This window comes from Zophobas morio, unplaced genomic scaffold (assembly GCF_036711695.1).
Source record: "Zophobas morio isolate AGI-343-1 ecotype UQ-CSIRO unplaced genomic scaffold, CSIRO_AGI_Zmor_V1 ptg000023l, whole genome shotgun sequence".
NCBI lineage: Eukaryota > Metazoa > Arthropoda > Insecta > Coleoptera > Tenebrionidae > Zophobas > Zophobas morio.
The window spans coordinates 983,345-998,488 of record NW_026972128.1 but is presented as its reverse complement, the minus strand read 5'-3'; the positions used below and the strand labels follow the sequence as shown (position 1 = coordinate 998,488).

At 32.6% G+C, this 15,144-nt stretch overlaps 1 long non-coding RNA gene across 2 annotated transcripts; it reads left to right on the top strand.

The window, feature by feature from the left end:
* Window positions 1–10,119: 10,119 nt before the first annotated feature.
* Window positions 10,120–10,828, top strand: LOC135134763 (uncharacterized). 2 transcript variants are annotated; one of them, XR_010281375.1, is made up of 4 exons: window positions 10,120–10,310; window positions 10,366–10,462; window positions 10,519–10,686; window positions 10,744–10,828. It is a non-coding gene; the product is annotated as an uncharacterized LOC135134763 (long non-coding RNA). The 2 variants fall into 2 exon arrangements; XR_010281376.1 differs by having other exon boundaries at window positions 10,519–10,691; window positions 10,744–10,826.
* The last annotated feature ends 4,316 nt before the right edge of the window (window positions 10,829–15,144 follow it).

Genomic DNA, 15,144 nt, shown 5'->3' with positions numbered 1-15,144 from the left:
TCTCTGTTTCTTTTTACAGCTAAACTAGCAGCACATTAAACTATGTATTAAATGTTTTCATATCTGAAAACTTTACAAAAGAAATGACTTAACAATAAATACACACACTGCATGTTACGTATACTTCATGCTTTAATAGCTTTTCTTAAAAATATTTTACAGTTGGCTAACATCCTGCATAAATCAATAAACACTTTCAAGCAAGTTGCTCCCTCCTGAATTTCTTAGCAACTTCGTCAGAGGCAAGTTTGCGGTAATGTTATGAATGAATACCTTACTCTTTTGCAAACAAGTCCATGTCATGTGGTTAACATGTGGCTGTTTAATCTTGTCGAGTTGGTAGGATGCGACCCTTCAGAGCCTGTAATTAATTAGAGATCTTCCTTGAACCTAATTCCCTCAAGTGTTCAAAAATGGTGGCGGCGCCGGGACAAACGTTCTCCTCTAATTTATTTATGAGGCTGAATAAAGTCTTTTGTACAGAAACAAACACTGACATGGGCTTCTGTTGTATTGTATAATATTATTTAGGTATATCTATTAATTTGTCCATTGATAAGTACCGTAATGAACTTTTACAAATCCATAAATGTATTTTTTGTGGTTTCGCCTTCTTTCCAAAAGAAGATTTCAGATTAATGTGCTATTTTTCAGAATGTTTATTAACGCAACAGTTAAATTAAATATTTTGTCGAAAAGTTCATGTCACATTGTTAATAAATATAGCGAACAGTCTGATATGTCAGTCAGGGTAGTTAGTAGAAGTAGATCAGTGTAGTGTAGGTCACTTTTCAGGCGATGCGCGGATAAATGATTGGTATTTACACCAGCCTCATGGGGATGCGGCAAGATTAGAGAATAATATCACAGGAATTTGTATGCTGCTTTGCCTAAATGCCGGTCATTTTCGAGTTACTGGTATGTCTAAAAATAATAATCTACCTTACCTAAAAAATGAAAATTAGTCTATGAAAAACTGTTCTGTATTACGATGTCTTAGCTAAATGTTAGAAACTAGTTTGTCGAACAAGAGAATTTAAAATTTACATGCCACTACTAAATTTCCCTCGTTCTTAATCTTAAATTTAAGTTTTCATTAGTTTTCCTTCACTAAATTTATTAGATAATTAGTTTTCATACTGGTGATGGGTGTAAAAATATCAAGAGAGCTGTAAAATTTAACTTTTCCTCCCAAAAGTTGCCCGTGACGTCGTAACTCAAAAGTTAATAGCGTCACAAACTATAGAACAACGTCAAGACTAGCACAAAAATACTTTTCAAGTTTGATTTTTTTTTAAATGCATTGTTAGTAATAAAATACCAACCCTGCATTCATGACAAGTAATTTTTGTTGAAAACAGCCAAAAATATAACAAGCAATTAAAAAAACACTTATCTTTGATTTGTTAATTATGTGTCCGCAAAAATAATTAAAATTAATTTCAATTTCCCTGAAAATAAACAACGTCTTGCAAAACACTAAATAATTTCCTGCGTTAAAATTAATGATAACACCGGAACTGTTAAAGATAGCGATGATTAATAATTCTCCCATAACGCTTGTTTCAACATCTTTTTAAAATGTCGTCTCAGTGAATCATACATCTTTTTCTTGTCATCCGTCTCCACGACTGTTAGTACTTGAGCAAAAAAAGCTTTAAACTGGAATTATTATCTACTCGTAGAATAAATCATCGGTTAATAAACTGACACCAGAATATAAAGTAGTTTTTGGATGAAGGCTGCCATATGTCAATTGACTGTGTGACCGTGTTGTATATTTATCACTACAATATAAAGTATATTATTTATTGCAGTCATCAATAAATTAACCCAGTTCTAGTATTTCAGTAGAGATCAAAACTTGATAAACATATTTAAAATAAAACTCAACTTTGAAAATTTTCCCTCTCCGCTTACGATGACGTAATTAAAGCTTTAAATCTTTTCTTAATGACTTAATTAAAAATTAAGGATTTATTAATTAACGCGACGGCAGTTTATTTTTTTAACAACCGGAAACGTTCAATTGCTGCACTAAGACCATTTTTTCAAACAGAGCTTATCTCTTAATCCTTTAACTTGTGATATCGTTTTTCCTTCTCATTAATATTTACATACACAAAGTACTCAGACGCGTTCTCGTGCGATGCGCGATGTGGAGATTAGACTTACATTTCGGCCGTTTTATAGCATACATATTAATGTAGGCCTGTCTTTTAAGCCTAGTAAAAGTGGCATGCAGAAACACATTTAAATATACAAAAACATTTGTTCTACCCAAAAATATAATTTTGTGTAAAATTTGTATTCGCTTTTATATTTTAGAAATATGACTTACCTATACGCAAGAAATTATTAAATTCATATTAATTAATTAGAAAAAAACTTTTACAAGCATTTGGATTGAAAACTGGCTTAACACTACACTATGGTAATGTAAATTCAAAAGGTCATGGAAAAATTTGCAAAAATGGAAACATGCTGTTTATTGCGCTTTGTTTTATAATAATTAATGATTCCAAATGCATTTTTCCCAATTTATTATTAGCTGTGTTCTGTGTTCTACTAGCGGGATCAATCACTCATTTCAATTATTCAAAACACTTAGGCTGAGTTAGAAAATTTTTCTCGGTGTGAGCGGTTGGTACCAGTAATAGGACTTTCATAAATGTGTCATAGATACAGTGGCCTATGACATTTACAAATATTGCCGATTTGCCACTTTTCGTGATAAGAATATGTCAGAATAATTACGACATTTCGTTTTTGATATTTTTGTAGTGGAATAAAATTGTATCGTTGTTTTACATATTTTTGAGTTTCTCATAACTAGCTTTTATAGACTGCAAGTCAATGTGTATCTTCAGTTAAAAATGGGTTTTTGAATTTGTCCACTCAGACCTGGAAATCCGAGATCAGATGTAAATTACGATTGTAGTTGTTTGTTATAGAACTGAATTGACTAAAACTGTGAAAATCTTTAAAGTTGTTTAAATTTTCGTTTAATTTATTACAACTTTTACGCGAAACAGTATTTTTTATGTTGTTTATAATATTTTTGTTCCTAGAACTACTGAATATAAGCATTTATTTAAATAAATGCTCCTTGCAATTTCTTCTAGTTGTTATTTACGGTCTCTTTCCCTAGTGAGTTCACTAATATTAGAACAATTTCCGCCATTTTATTTCACGACTTAATGAAGGTCTTCTCTTGAATTTATCTCTGCAGAGCGCTAGGAGAAATGTGTTTGCCTGTATTAGGATCCAAGATAAAATCTAGTTACAAGGTAATGAAATGTTATGTTGTGCGACTATTCATCTTGTCAATTTAAATTGTAAAAAGAGTTATTTTCTATTCGACATCTAAAGACACTTTTCAAACCCTGCTAACTTTCATATAATTCAAATCTACAACGTGCCGAGTAAAAACTTGGTGACGTTTTAATTTAGAGCAGTATCATTTTAAACATATTTTAATATATTTCTCGGACCAAAAATGCACATACATACATTCCGCGAAACCCAAAACAGCGTTCACCAAAAACAGATTTCTTCTAAATTATCCTGATTCAATTGCTCACAGTGGCTGAATGCCATTACATGCAGTTGCACTTTTCAAAGCAAATTATACGAGAATTCGTTATTTTCCCTTACTTGCGCACGTAACAGTGAAAGCCAAATCCTGTGTTAAAATTTAACAAAGCACTCCAGTAAAATTTACCACGCGATTTGTTTCTGTGTCTAAATAATTAACGCTCGGCAGCACTGCTTCACCGGCTAATAGCCATCTGAAACGCAGCCTGATACGAATCAAACACATTTCAGTTTATGGGATTTCGAGCGAACTGCTTTTTCTCTCTGTTTATCTGGTATTGGCACTGATAGCCTGGTAATAAAATCTCCTATTTCTCTTTATTGTCCACGAGAATTTTTATCTACTCGTCTTTAAATAAGAAAATATGTGCAATAATGTCAGAAACACAAACCGGATTATTAAATTATGCGAGAATTGAGTTCAAAAGAAAGCAAGTGAATGTTTAACTTTTCTTGCAACTGCTATAACAAGGTTGGAAGTTTTGTAGAAACGTAAAGAAAAATGAATAGAACCAAAACGAGATCTTCAAATAGTGTGTGTACACCGGAAAAGTTAAGTGATGGTCATCTGGACGAGACACGGTTAGACCTTTTGGGATTTTTCTGTGATATACACACTGAGGAAATTGAATTTAAACGAAGGAGGCTCGTATCACCTGTTGAAAACGTGAAAATCTGAAGTGCTATTATTTTTACTTCCTGGGCGTAAATAGAGTTCATCTAGCATTCTAGCGAATGGCTATACTTTCATATATTCTCGCCGTCTCATTCCCGGGAATACGAAAGAGTAGGTTTCCTGTTTCCATCTGTCTGCAGTCTATCTGGCGCTGTCTATCTATCGTTTGTTGTATGTTTGTTTAGATTTTTATTAAGCAGAAACTACCGCAGCGATTGTCAAATTTTATAGTATGCTAGGAATATCGTGTAGATGGTAAAAAAATCTCTCTGTCAATGTGATAACGTCACCAAAAATTGTACAAAGTAAATGTTATTTAAATTTTATAAAACGACATATCCCCGCACGTGTGGTTTATCAATCTGTCTTAATTCTTTACCCTAGACACACAGATTTTTTGAAAAAAAAATCAAAATTGAAAGTGTGCAAAAGAAATTCGTATAAGCAATGATTGAATTAAATAGTGAAAACAGTAGTTCCCAGTTGAAGATTCCTAAGTTATAAAACTGTCAATAATGAATATCACTCTGGTTTTGTAAATATATAAGTACGTTGGAAATGGATATCGAGTGTGGTTAAGTGAAATTAGATTTTATTTACACAAACCTTCTCGTGGTTTGAAAGAAACAGATACAGTCTACAACGTTGTTCATTTATTGAACACCTAAATATTCTAAGTTGTCTAGAAATTCCAATTTAGAAGCCGAGTGATAGTTATCGATTCAATATCCTCACTTTTCCACTTAATGTTCGGTAAACTGAAATCACCAATTAATTTTCATGATCCTTGAGAAATTGAGCACGCGGCGAGCACACGAAGGTTTTTGTTTATCTCTAGCATTAAACTCATGTACATGTTTTTTATTTCTCTGGAAAAAAATTATTAAAGTAAATCAAAATTTCCAAAATGAATATCAAGTCACTAGTTACTTGACATTATCAAGACAAAATTAAATTCGGTAGGTTTGGTTAATTCAAAGAGTAATTTGTGTGTTTGGAATTAAAACTTTCCAACCTGCTCGAGTTGTGTTCTCTTTGGAACAAGTGACATTTATTGTAACGTCTGATTATTGTAATGGAACATTACAGAATAGATCTCGGAGAACTGACTACGTAAGTAAAAGTAAATCAATGAAAGGAACCCCAGTTTTAGATGAACTTCAGCTCGTATTTTAGGGATTCCTGAATATAAACTTAATATAGGTTATTTACTAAGATTGTCGTCTGTTCTTATCATGAAAAATAAATGTTGTTTAAGCATACGGCTATTGTTATCCTGAATCTGACAAATGTTATTACACTCGTTGTCGACATTATTTCGTTAGCTTTCCTTTTTCTTCTCCGCTGAAATAAAGTACTCTAAATATAATAGATATGATTCGGGAATATGTGGGTAAAGTAAGTACATAAAATTAGATACTCAGGTACCCTAACACGTCCGCCAGATTTCTAATATGAAAATTCCGTTCAGTCCAATATTTCTATAACGTCAAGAGCAAAAAGCATCCACCAAGGGAAGTTAAACATTTTTGCTCCTCCCATTCTGAAATATTGCGATGCTTATTCAGTGAAATTTCTTACCAAAAATGCTAAAAACATCACTTCAACGTGTCATTTGATCCAATGTCTACATTTCATGAAAAATCTTGCATAGAGTTTGCGGCGGAGGCGGCGTCTTGTTACAGAAAAAAAATAACTCAAGAACGCCTCTAATATTCTTATTAAGAGACTCGAGGCAATTTTTGGCAACAAATTAGGTTCTAAATTAAATGTCAGAACATCATTTAAGTTTCTCGAAGAGTGCAAAATGAATCATAATTTTGGAGAAAAATCATAGAAATTGAGAAATTTATTAATACTGCATTAACACAGATTAAAATCAATATTGTTTTAGTTTTTTTTTTTTTTTTTGATGAATTAAAGTAAGTAACTAATTGATAAATTCTGGAACTTCGGAAAAATCTGCAAGTCTTACAATGTTTTCATTAATGCAAAAACCCGAAAGCAAAGGCATCGAAAAATCTGCGATGATGATTTTGGGTAAGCCCTTGTTTTTTTTTTCAGCGCGAAATTTTAATTCAAATTTGGACATCACAGTTTACAAATTCTTTATTTCCAAATTAAAGAAATAATAATAAATATAATCTAATGTAGGCAACCAATTAAACCCTTAACGACACCAATGAGACAGTCATATAACGAAATGTTTGTGGCAGGCACATGTTTCTATACCGCATATCACGAGACGCCCCTGATAAAAATCTAGACACGAAAGAAGTGAAGTTTTAAAAACTCTACTGGAAAACATTTACCTATCTTAATAGCAACCATCCCCAGTAGCAAGCAATATTTTTCTAATATTTATACAAGACTAGCTGTTACCCGCAGCTCCGCTTGCGTGGATTTCGCAATTAGGACACATTATTTTTCATCCCCTGATTTATTTTTTTATTTCAATTTTATTACTTTTTAAGTTTGTGCAGTCTTCATTAATAACAATATATAAAAGTGTTTGTCCTCCGCCTGACAAATCAACATAACTACTGGAGCTATAGAAACACGAAATTTGGACAGAAGGTTCCTTTCGTAATGTAAGCATCCATTACCCTTAGGTGTATGAAATAAAAACTGAAAGTTTGAGTTAGAGTCCCGTGAATTTTTAAATACGACGGAGGGGGGGGGGTGAAACAAAGTTATTCTATAACATAGGAGTATAATACAGTACATCTTTTTTTTATAAGTGACCATAAGGATTCCCATGTTAAATTTTATACCCCATGTTAACATATGTTTGAGTAAAGATTTAAAATATTTGGATATTTTTGTCGCTAATAGCTGTAGGCAGCTATGTAAAAACAAACATTTACCTGACCTATCTAACTTGGTTGTAAATTTGATATTATTCTGTATTTAATAAAGTTTCGTTGTGCCTATAAAAGTATGTCATAGCTAATCTCTCTGAGATAGTCTCTGTTTTGTATGACTTCTTCACGTCTTACAGGCAAACCATAGTACTCTCAACATTGTCTTCCTAAAGACAGCACCGTGTCTTTAATGGAAATCAGACACTTGTTGTACACTTCATTTATAATCTGAACACTCTCTTGACACTCTGACTTAACTTGACAAACCCAAAGCTTTGCATAATGACTGATATGTGAAATAAACGACACTACCAACAGTTTTTAAATCCGAGAATTATGTTGGCCCTCTCAGCGCATGAAGAAGAGGATCAAGGTAGAAACATACCGCGTTATTAGGGTGAACGGTGTACACTCTGCTCAAAGCTTGATCTCTTTTGACTCCCGACGAACCATCTACATTGTTTCCACTTTTTCATCTCTCAAATTTGGTACTTTTCCACACATAGTATTAAGGTACTTCAACATAAAGAAAGATTTTTGCAAAAGTATCCGCTTTGCAAAGCTCAAAAAATGATAGAGGAATAGTTTTCTGTGAATTATTTACCTTTTCAGTTACATTATTAAAGTCGTTAGGATTAAAATAGACAGCAGGCCATTTTCCAAGTGCACTGCGAGATGAAAAACCACTGGAAATTGTTCATGTATAGGAAAGGCCAAGATTCTCCAGCTGCTAATATATCGACCACTTTCATATAATTTGACCTCATCATTGTGATTTTCAAGACCAAATAATCCTGGTTGGATCCTTTATTAACACATTTGCATATATATTTAATAGATTTTTTCTTTGAGGAGAATTCAAGGATATTTTTTGGTATAGTTACCTCATTTTATACACGGAAACACAAAATTAGAATACTTACGGGAGAAATACTCTGACAATTCGTGACATAAAACACAACCGTCAACGCCGTTTTGGCCTCACGCGTCCGACCGCAGACCGCGTTCGCTTCGCAGTCGCTTACTCGATGACGTCGCGCCCTCCCTATTTCCATACAACTTCTTCAATTTCAAACGCTTAGGACTGATTTTTCCAATAATCTTACTACCTCTAATATGCGAAAAACATATTTAACTATTTTAAACTTTGATTTTTAACCACTTTTGGATTAATACTTAACTTCTCCTGTTTCTCACATTTCCACCCAAATTATATTCCGTTGGGGATGAATATCAAAAAAAAAATTTAAAGACAGTCAAGACAAACAATTTTACATGATTACCAAATTTCAAGTAACAAATGTGTTGGAGGGTATTAATACAACATTTCAAGTAAACATCGCCATACAAATATTTTTTCTCATATAAACTTTGTCACCTCATTTGATCTTCTTAGGGGTAGAATCTCAAAAACAGCTGAAATACGCGTTACATTGTTTGTGTTGAAAAGCATTAATATTAAGTTCCAAGCAAAAATTTGCAATAGAAATATTTTTCCCATACACAATTAGTTACCACTTTTTACCCCCTTAGGGGTTGAATCTCGGAAAATGCTGAAATACGTGTGTCATTATATGTGTTGAAGAGCACTAATACCAAGTTACACGTGAAAATGTGCAACAGAAGTAGTTTTCCCGTACAAACTTATCCACCACTTTTTACCCCCTTAGGGATTGAATTTCGGAAAATGGTGAAATACGTTTTCGTTATTTGTGTTGAAAAGCATTAATACCAAGTTTCACGTAAATATTTACAACAGAAATGGTTAGGAAATAGTCTTCCTGTACAAACTTTACCACCCCTTTTCACCCTTTTAGGGGTGGAATTTCCCAAGTTCCTTTCTTAGTGGGTGTTTACATCACAAAAGCAAACTATTGTCCAAATTTCATGTTTCTAGCTGCAGTAGTTTAGGCTCTGCGTTGATGAATCAGTCAGTCAGGACAAACAATTTTATATGTATAGATTGATATAATATTAAATGTTGCCTAGATATTACAAATATTTATATAATATTCATTTTATATTTATAAATTTATATATGAATTTCAACATATTTTACATATTTATGAAATGTCTTTTTATCAAGATACCGAACAACAAAAATGAAAAAAAAAGTACCATGTTGGGACAACTTGTAGGTAATTTATTTCATAGGGTTTTTATTGGAGCAATATTAATAATTGATTTGAAAAAATACCATCTATTGTGAAATTGACACTATTCGAAATCTCGCTTTGCACACTATTAATTCCTCATTAAAAAGTAATGTTTTTTTTTATTTTTGCGAACAAAAAATAACAATTTTATTCATTATTTTTATAAAACTTACTTAAATTTGCGTTTCACCTACAGATCTTAGATCATATAATAAATAGATACCACCATGCCGTGTTCTTTCCCTAGGACAGCCTGTGACGACATCCTCCTGTCACACATCTCTCTCATGCATGGAGGGATTATAATGAAGCTATCCTTGCCTGATCACTATTTGAATTTTGCGCGCCTAAATTTTAGGAAGTATGTCTGAACTAACTTCGGAAGAAAGATGTTGACAGCTTGATTTTATAAATAATTCACAGTAGATAACGAAAGGAATAGTAAATTATTGGGCAACAATTGTGATCCTTTATGATTACATCACTTAAAATAGGATCTTTGTTCTAAATTCTAAAATTGTTTTTTGTACAACAACTCGAAAGAGAGGTTAGAAGAAACATCTGTCAAAAGCGATTTGTTGCGCTGGTGCAGTACAAGGATGGAAGTGAAATAGACATATACAGATGAAATGCATATAACAAAGATGAAGATGTAGTGATCACACAAGGATAGCATTATACTACTCCCCTTGACGCAGAAAACGACAACAGATAGCTTCATGTCTAGTCACACCTTTGAGTTTGAGTATTGGTATCTATTTATTATATGATCTAAGCTACAGATGCGCTTGCTCTGCTGGAACGCGTTTGCGCAATGTGCAACATATACATATTTTCTGTTGGTGGTTCAAAAAGTATTTTGTGTAAGTCATGGTGTTTGTCCTATTGTGAATTGTGGTTATCGGTACTGCGATAAATTCAGAATAGTGTAGTAAATACCGTTTTGTCAAGAAAACAGTACTAAACCTACATAACCTCACTTCTACACGCAATGCAGAAAATGCAATTTCTCAACACGTAAGTATATTTAAGAGGTTTAATATTTCTGAATATAAACATATTATGAATGTAGAGACAAAATGATGAATGTCCGGACGCAACCAAAAAAAAAAATAAAAGAAGAAATCGAGTTAAAAATTGCGGGAGATACGCAGAAATTGGATGAATTGGTAAGCATTTATTATTATTATTATTATTTAACTTCTAGAATTTAAATATAAACCAGTTTCAGACTGATAATAATGTTTATTTGTCAGGAAGAGAAGACGTAAAAAAACGTGTATGCAATTTTGAAGAAATTATTAATAATGAGCCAAATTGCTTTCAAGTTTTCAGGGCAAGGAAAAAAATAAGCTCTCTTTTAGTGAACTCACAATTAACAAGGCTACAATATGTAAAGTTATGTGATTTCTTAAAAATTACAAACTTTGTTAAGTTAATTTAATTGTAGGTACCACACGGAAACGTCACAAAAACGCCACAACTACTGAAATTTAAAAAATGGTAGGACCTCATTAAGCGCAGACAAAAGCAAGAATGACTTCTCATCGAAAAAAACATGAGGTACCTATGATTTTTTTTATTTTAATTAATTATACCGCTTTTCAATGAATTGGTTATAGAGCAAATAATTATTAAATAAATATTTCTGTATAACGATTGAAATGTAGCAGAACATTGTTAATTCCATTGACAATGTATTTTTATTTCATTGTAAGTTGGCAGTGTATTTTTATGTTTAAAAAATTTATATTGTATTTCACATCAGGTGATTTTTTAAATTTATGCTCTGGTTGCCCATGAAGCTTATGTCAGCAGTTTCAGTTTCACTGCTGACATAAGTGTCATGGGTAACTACAGCAGAAATTAAAAAAAAATCACCTGGTACAAATTTTCAACGAATTGGTTCTAGGACAAATGATTTTTAAATGTATAAATATTGCAGCAACGTTTCAAATACACTGTTATTTCCAGTGACAATGTATTTTTGTGTTTAATAAATTTAATATTGTATTCAATACAAGTTTTTTTTTATATCCATACCCCCTTTCATATGAAGAACATTTATTAAATGTTCTGAACTAAATAAGTATTGAACATTGAAAATAAATATATATTCAATATTTAAAACCAATATTGATTTTCTAAAAAAAATTGTCGTTACCCATATTATTTAAATGTTAGAACTTCAATATTTATTACATATAAAATGTTACTGGGGATTGAATCATCCCTGTGAGAAACATTAAATTTGAGGTAAATTGCAAGTTCTCTGCACATTATTAATTTCAATTATAAATGGCCATATACTCGTACATATATGTATAAGCGTACGTCCTGTTTTATGGCTGCTTGCGTTTACCGGTGCAGCGAACACCCGGAAATTGATGGCAAGATGGTAGAAATAATCAACTGAATCGTTGTATTAAATAATCGTCATAATTAAGCAATATTCTGTGGCGATTTTGACGTTCTCCGGCCTTTTTTATATTGGGGGGTCCTTTGGGCGCCAGCTGGGTAGTTAACCCAACAAGAAAGGGGAATTGACGAACGGACAACAGACAAATTTTCGATAACTCTATATTAATAAGCCCCCTTCGCGAAATGGTAGCACCTCTACGATCTTTCATGCTACTTTCCGCAAATTTACATAAGCTCTTTTTTGGTGAAGCACTTCGGGGCGATCCTCTTGTGTTCAAAGTTCCCCTAGAAGAGGTTACCATGGTATGGGGGCATGGGACAGCGACGACGGAGACGGCAACCAAGCACGAATCGATGGGTATGGGACAGTGACGGCGGAGACGGCAACCAACCACGTATCGACGGCACCCGTACATAGAACCTAGTTCCTCCTGCTATTTAAATATTCTAGGCCAAATAAGCACTCACCTAGCTGTTATTGGTTCCTTATTTTGTCAAAATCTCGCTTTTCACCGCAATTAAATTCGCTCAAAAAAACGCTCTTCACCTCCTCTTTTTCTCGGCGCCCATAAAAACCGACCCCACTCTTCCGCGATCTTGCTTACCGAGCGCGCTTAGATTTAAAAATCGTTACACTTGAATTAGCTGAAAATTAATGAAACAATAATAAATGATTTCATGTACTTAGTAAAAGTCTTGTTGATAAAACACACTTTTTAGCATTTATCCTAGGAAACCTATAAGCAATTGCAAGTATATTGACGCGGCAAACAACCAGTTCAATGATTACCCGATCCTCGCGTTGGAGAGATTAATTTTCACGACACAAAAAAGTGTCACTTTACACATTAAATATAAAAGCAAAAATCATCCCATTGCAAACTCAGTTTTATGGACGAAAATATTGAGAGAACAATAATTGTGAACAACATAGTGTTAATTCAAGCGTAGTTAAGTTGCAACTTAGGCCTCACTAAATGCAGCGAGGACTTGAACCTATTTATAAACGAGTTGAAGTTACCCTCACGGGTCCGGTCTCTGTTCGTCACTGTTTTATCTGCTGTAAACATGCCGCCTTGAAACATGAGATAGTTGAATACTTTAATTTAAAATAAAAATAAATAGCTAACAAGAGATGTCCAACTAATATTTCAAAAATCTATTTCGTTCAGTAAATGTACATTTACTTTTATCATTTCAACTATGTACTCCTCCAAATCTAAAAATAGTATTTCTACAAAACAAAAAAGTTCATTCAATAAAGCCTCATTATTTTCTCGATAACTTCTCCCAACAATAAAAGACATCGATATTTACTGATTTTGTTATTGAGGACAACTCTTAATGGACAAATCCCAACAAAATCGCAATCCTATTAGAGAAAAAAATTGCGGAAGGACATCAAAGGATTTTTTATCAAGTACCTACCTTAGATTGTGTAGATGGCTTCCTGCTACTGATTGAACTTCTACAACCTCACTACGTATGTCGTAAAAAATAAATAAATAAATAAACGAATGAACAAATTAACGCATAAAACATTCAGCGTGAATCTACATTTTCCCTGAAAATTACCAACGGTTGTCACTATACCTACATTTATCTATTTTGAAACGAGTGGATTCTCTCATTTATTTGGAGGACATTTTCCCGTCTTTAGAATGCCACGCTGTCGTTTTCCCAAACTTCGGTTTTATTTGGGAAGAAATTGAAACTCCACTCACGTGAACAAACAACTATAAACTCTTCAAACTCCAATACCGGAGTTATTAAACACATTGTCACATAGTTGGCACACGTCTGATGTTCGTAAAATGCGTTAGACACCCTGTCGACTCCAACGCAATGATTAATGAAAGCGATATTGCTCCTAAAATAAATAACAGATGCTGAAAGGGTTGGGTTCATTTTACTGTCTAAATTGTTAACACCCCGTGCTACTTAAATTTAGAGAGAAGCAAAGAATAGAGGGCGTGGGAGGGGGAAGTTTTTTATTGAATTGGTTTTTTTATTTAGTCCTACGGAGTAAGGGATTGACTGATAATAAACCGAACTGGGTTAATACATATTTTCCCTTTTTTTGTAGCGCTCCATATATTTAATAATATAAAGCGTCCGCAAAATATGAAATATGGTTTCTAAAATATTCAACAATGGAATTGAACACCCATGTTTCTAAAACGGCTACTGTTTTAACGACATCGAATCCGTTTTTTGTTTTTAGAATGGATTTTAAAAAAATTTGAGTTTATTTATTGTCATGGAAGGTCTATAATCAAGTTCTGGTTCACATTTTTAGAGTAAGAAAAAGTGTTTCTCCCATCTCCTTCTGTCTAATTATAAATTAGTATTACGATGTAGATGGCAAAACTTTAATAAAATCTGTCTCTTCATTCCCTCAAAATACTGATGAGATATTCGCAAAACATTCGTACGTAAATGTAATTCAAAGGAAACTTCTTATATTAGAAACTACAAAATCAGTCGTCTAATTTTGTACGTACTTTAAGGTTATTATTATAATCAGTAACATTACAGCTAATAACGGACGTTCAATTGAAAAATTACTCAGAGTAGGCATTAGAATATGATTTGACACAAACGCCATGTCCTGTTCATATAACATATAACAGATTATGTTTCTGCCAATTGGATGTTATAAGAACAGACATGCCGTTTATGTCAAATGAAATTCCAACGCCTACTCTGATGAGTGATTTTACGATTGAACACCCGTTATGTATCTAATTTAATATAGTAACAGATATATATTTATCTTTGTATTTAGGGAATTAAAACCAAATAACATTTAACATTTCATATTTAATGGTTGAATACTGAATATTCAATACTTAAACAAATCGGCTGAAAAATATGTCAAATACAGCACCAATAATCCGACAAAGTGAACACAAAAAACTGTTTATTGTTGAATGAGTTCAATTAAACGATATCGTTTAGCTCAAAAATTTAATTCGAAGCAAATACACCACTTTGTATATGAGTCTTTTGATCTGAAAGTGTTGAACGGTTGCAATTAAAATTCTAGTTATACACTAATTAGTAATTACTCTAAGTACCCACCAATTATCTTAAAAAATCAGTCATAATAGTAAAACTATTTAAATTATAACTACACAAAATATAACCAAACAGCAAACTATAATTCTAGAAAATAGGCAGCCCGTTTCGTAGCAATGGTTGTAAAACATGGTGTAAAACAATATATAAATAAAATTAGTTAATAAGACTCTATGCAAAATTAATGAGTTCATCTCACATTTTGTTAATTAAATAATAATTTATTTTTAAGAATAGTTTTAACAACAGCTCACCTAATTTTTTGGCACTTTGAGATTCAGAAATTCTGAAATTGGGATTACACTGTAGGGTACAACGCTAATTTAAATTTAACTTTGTTGTAAACAAC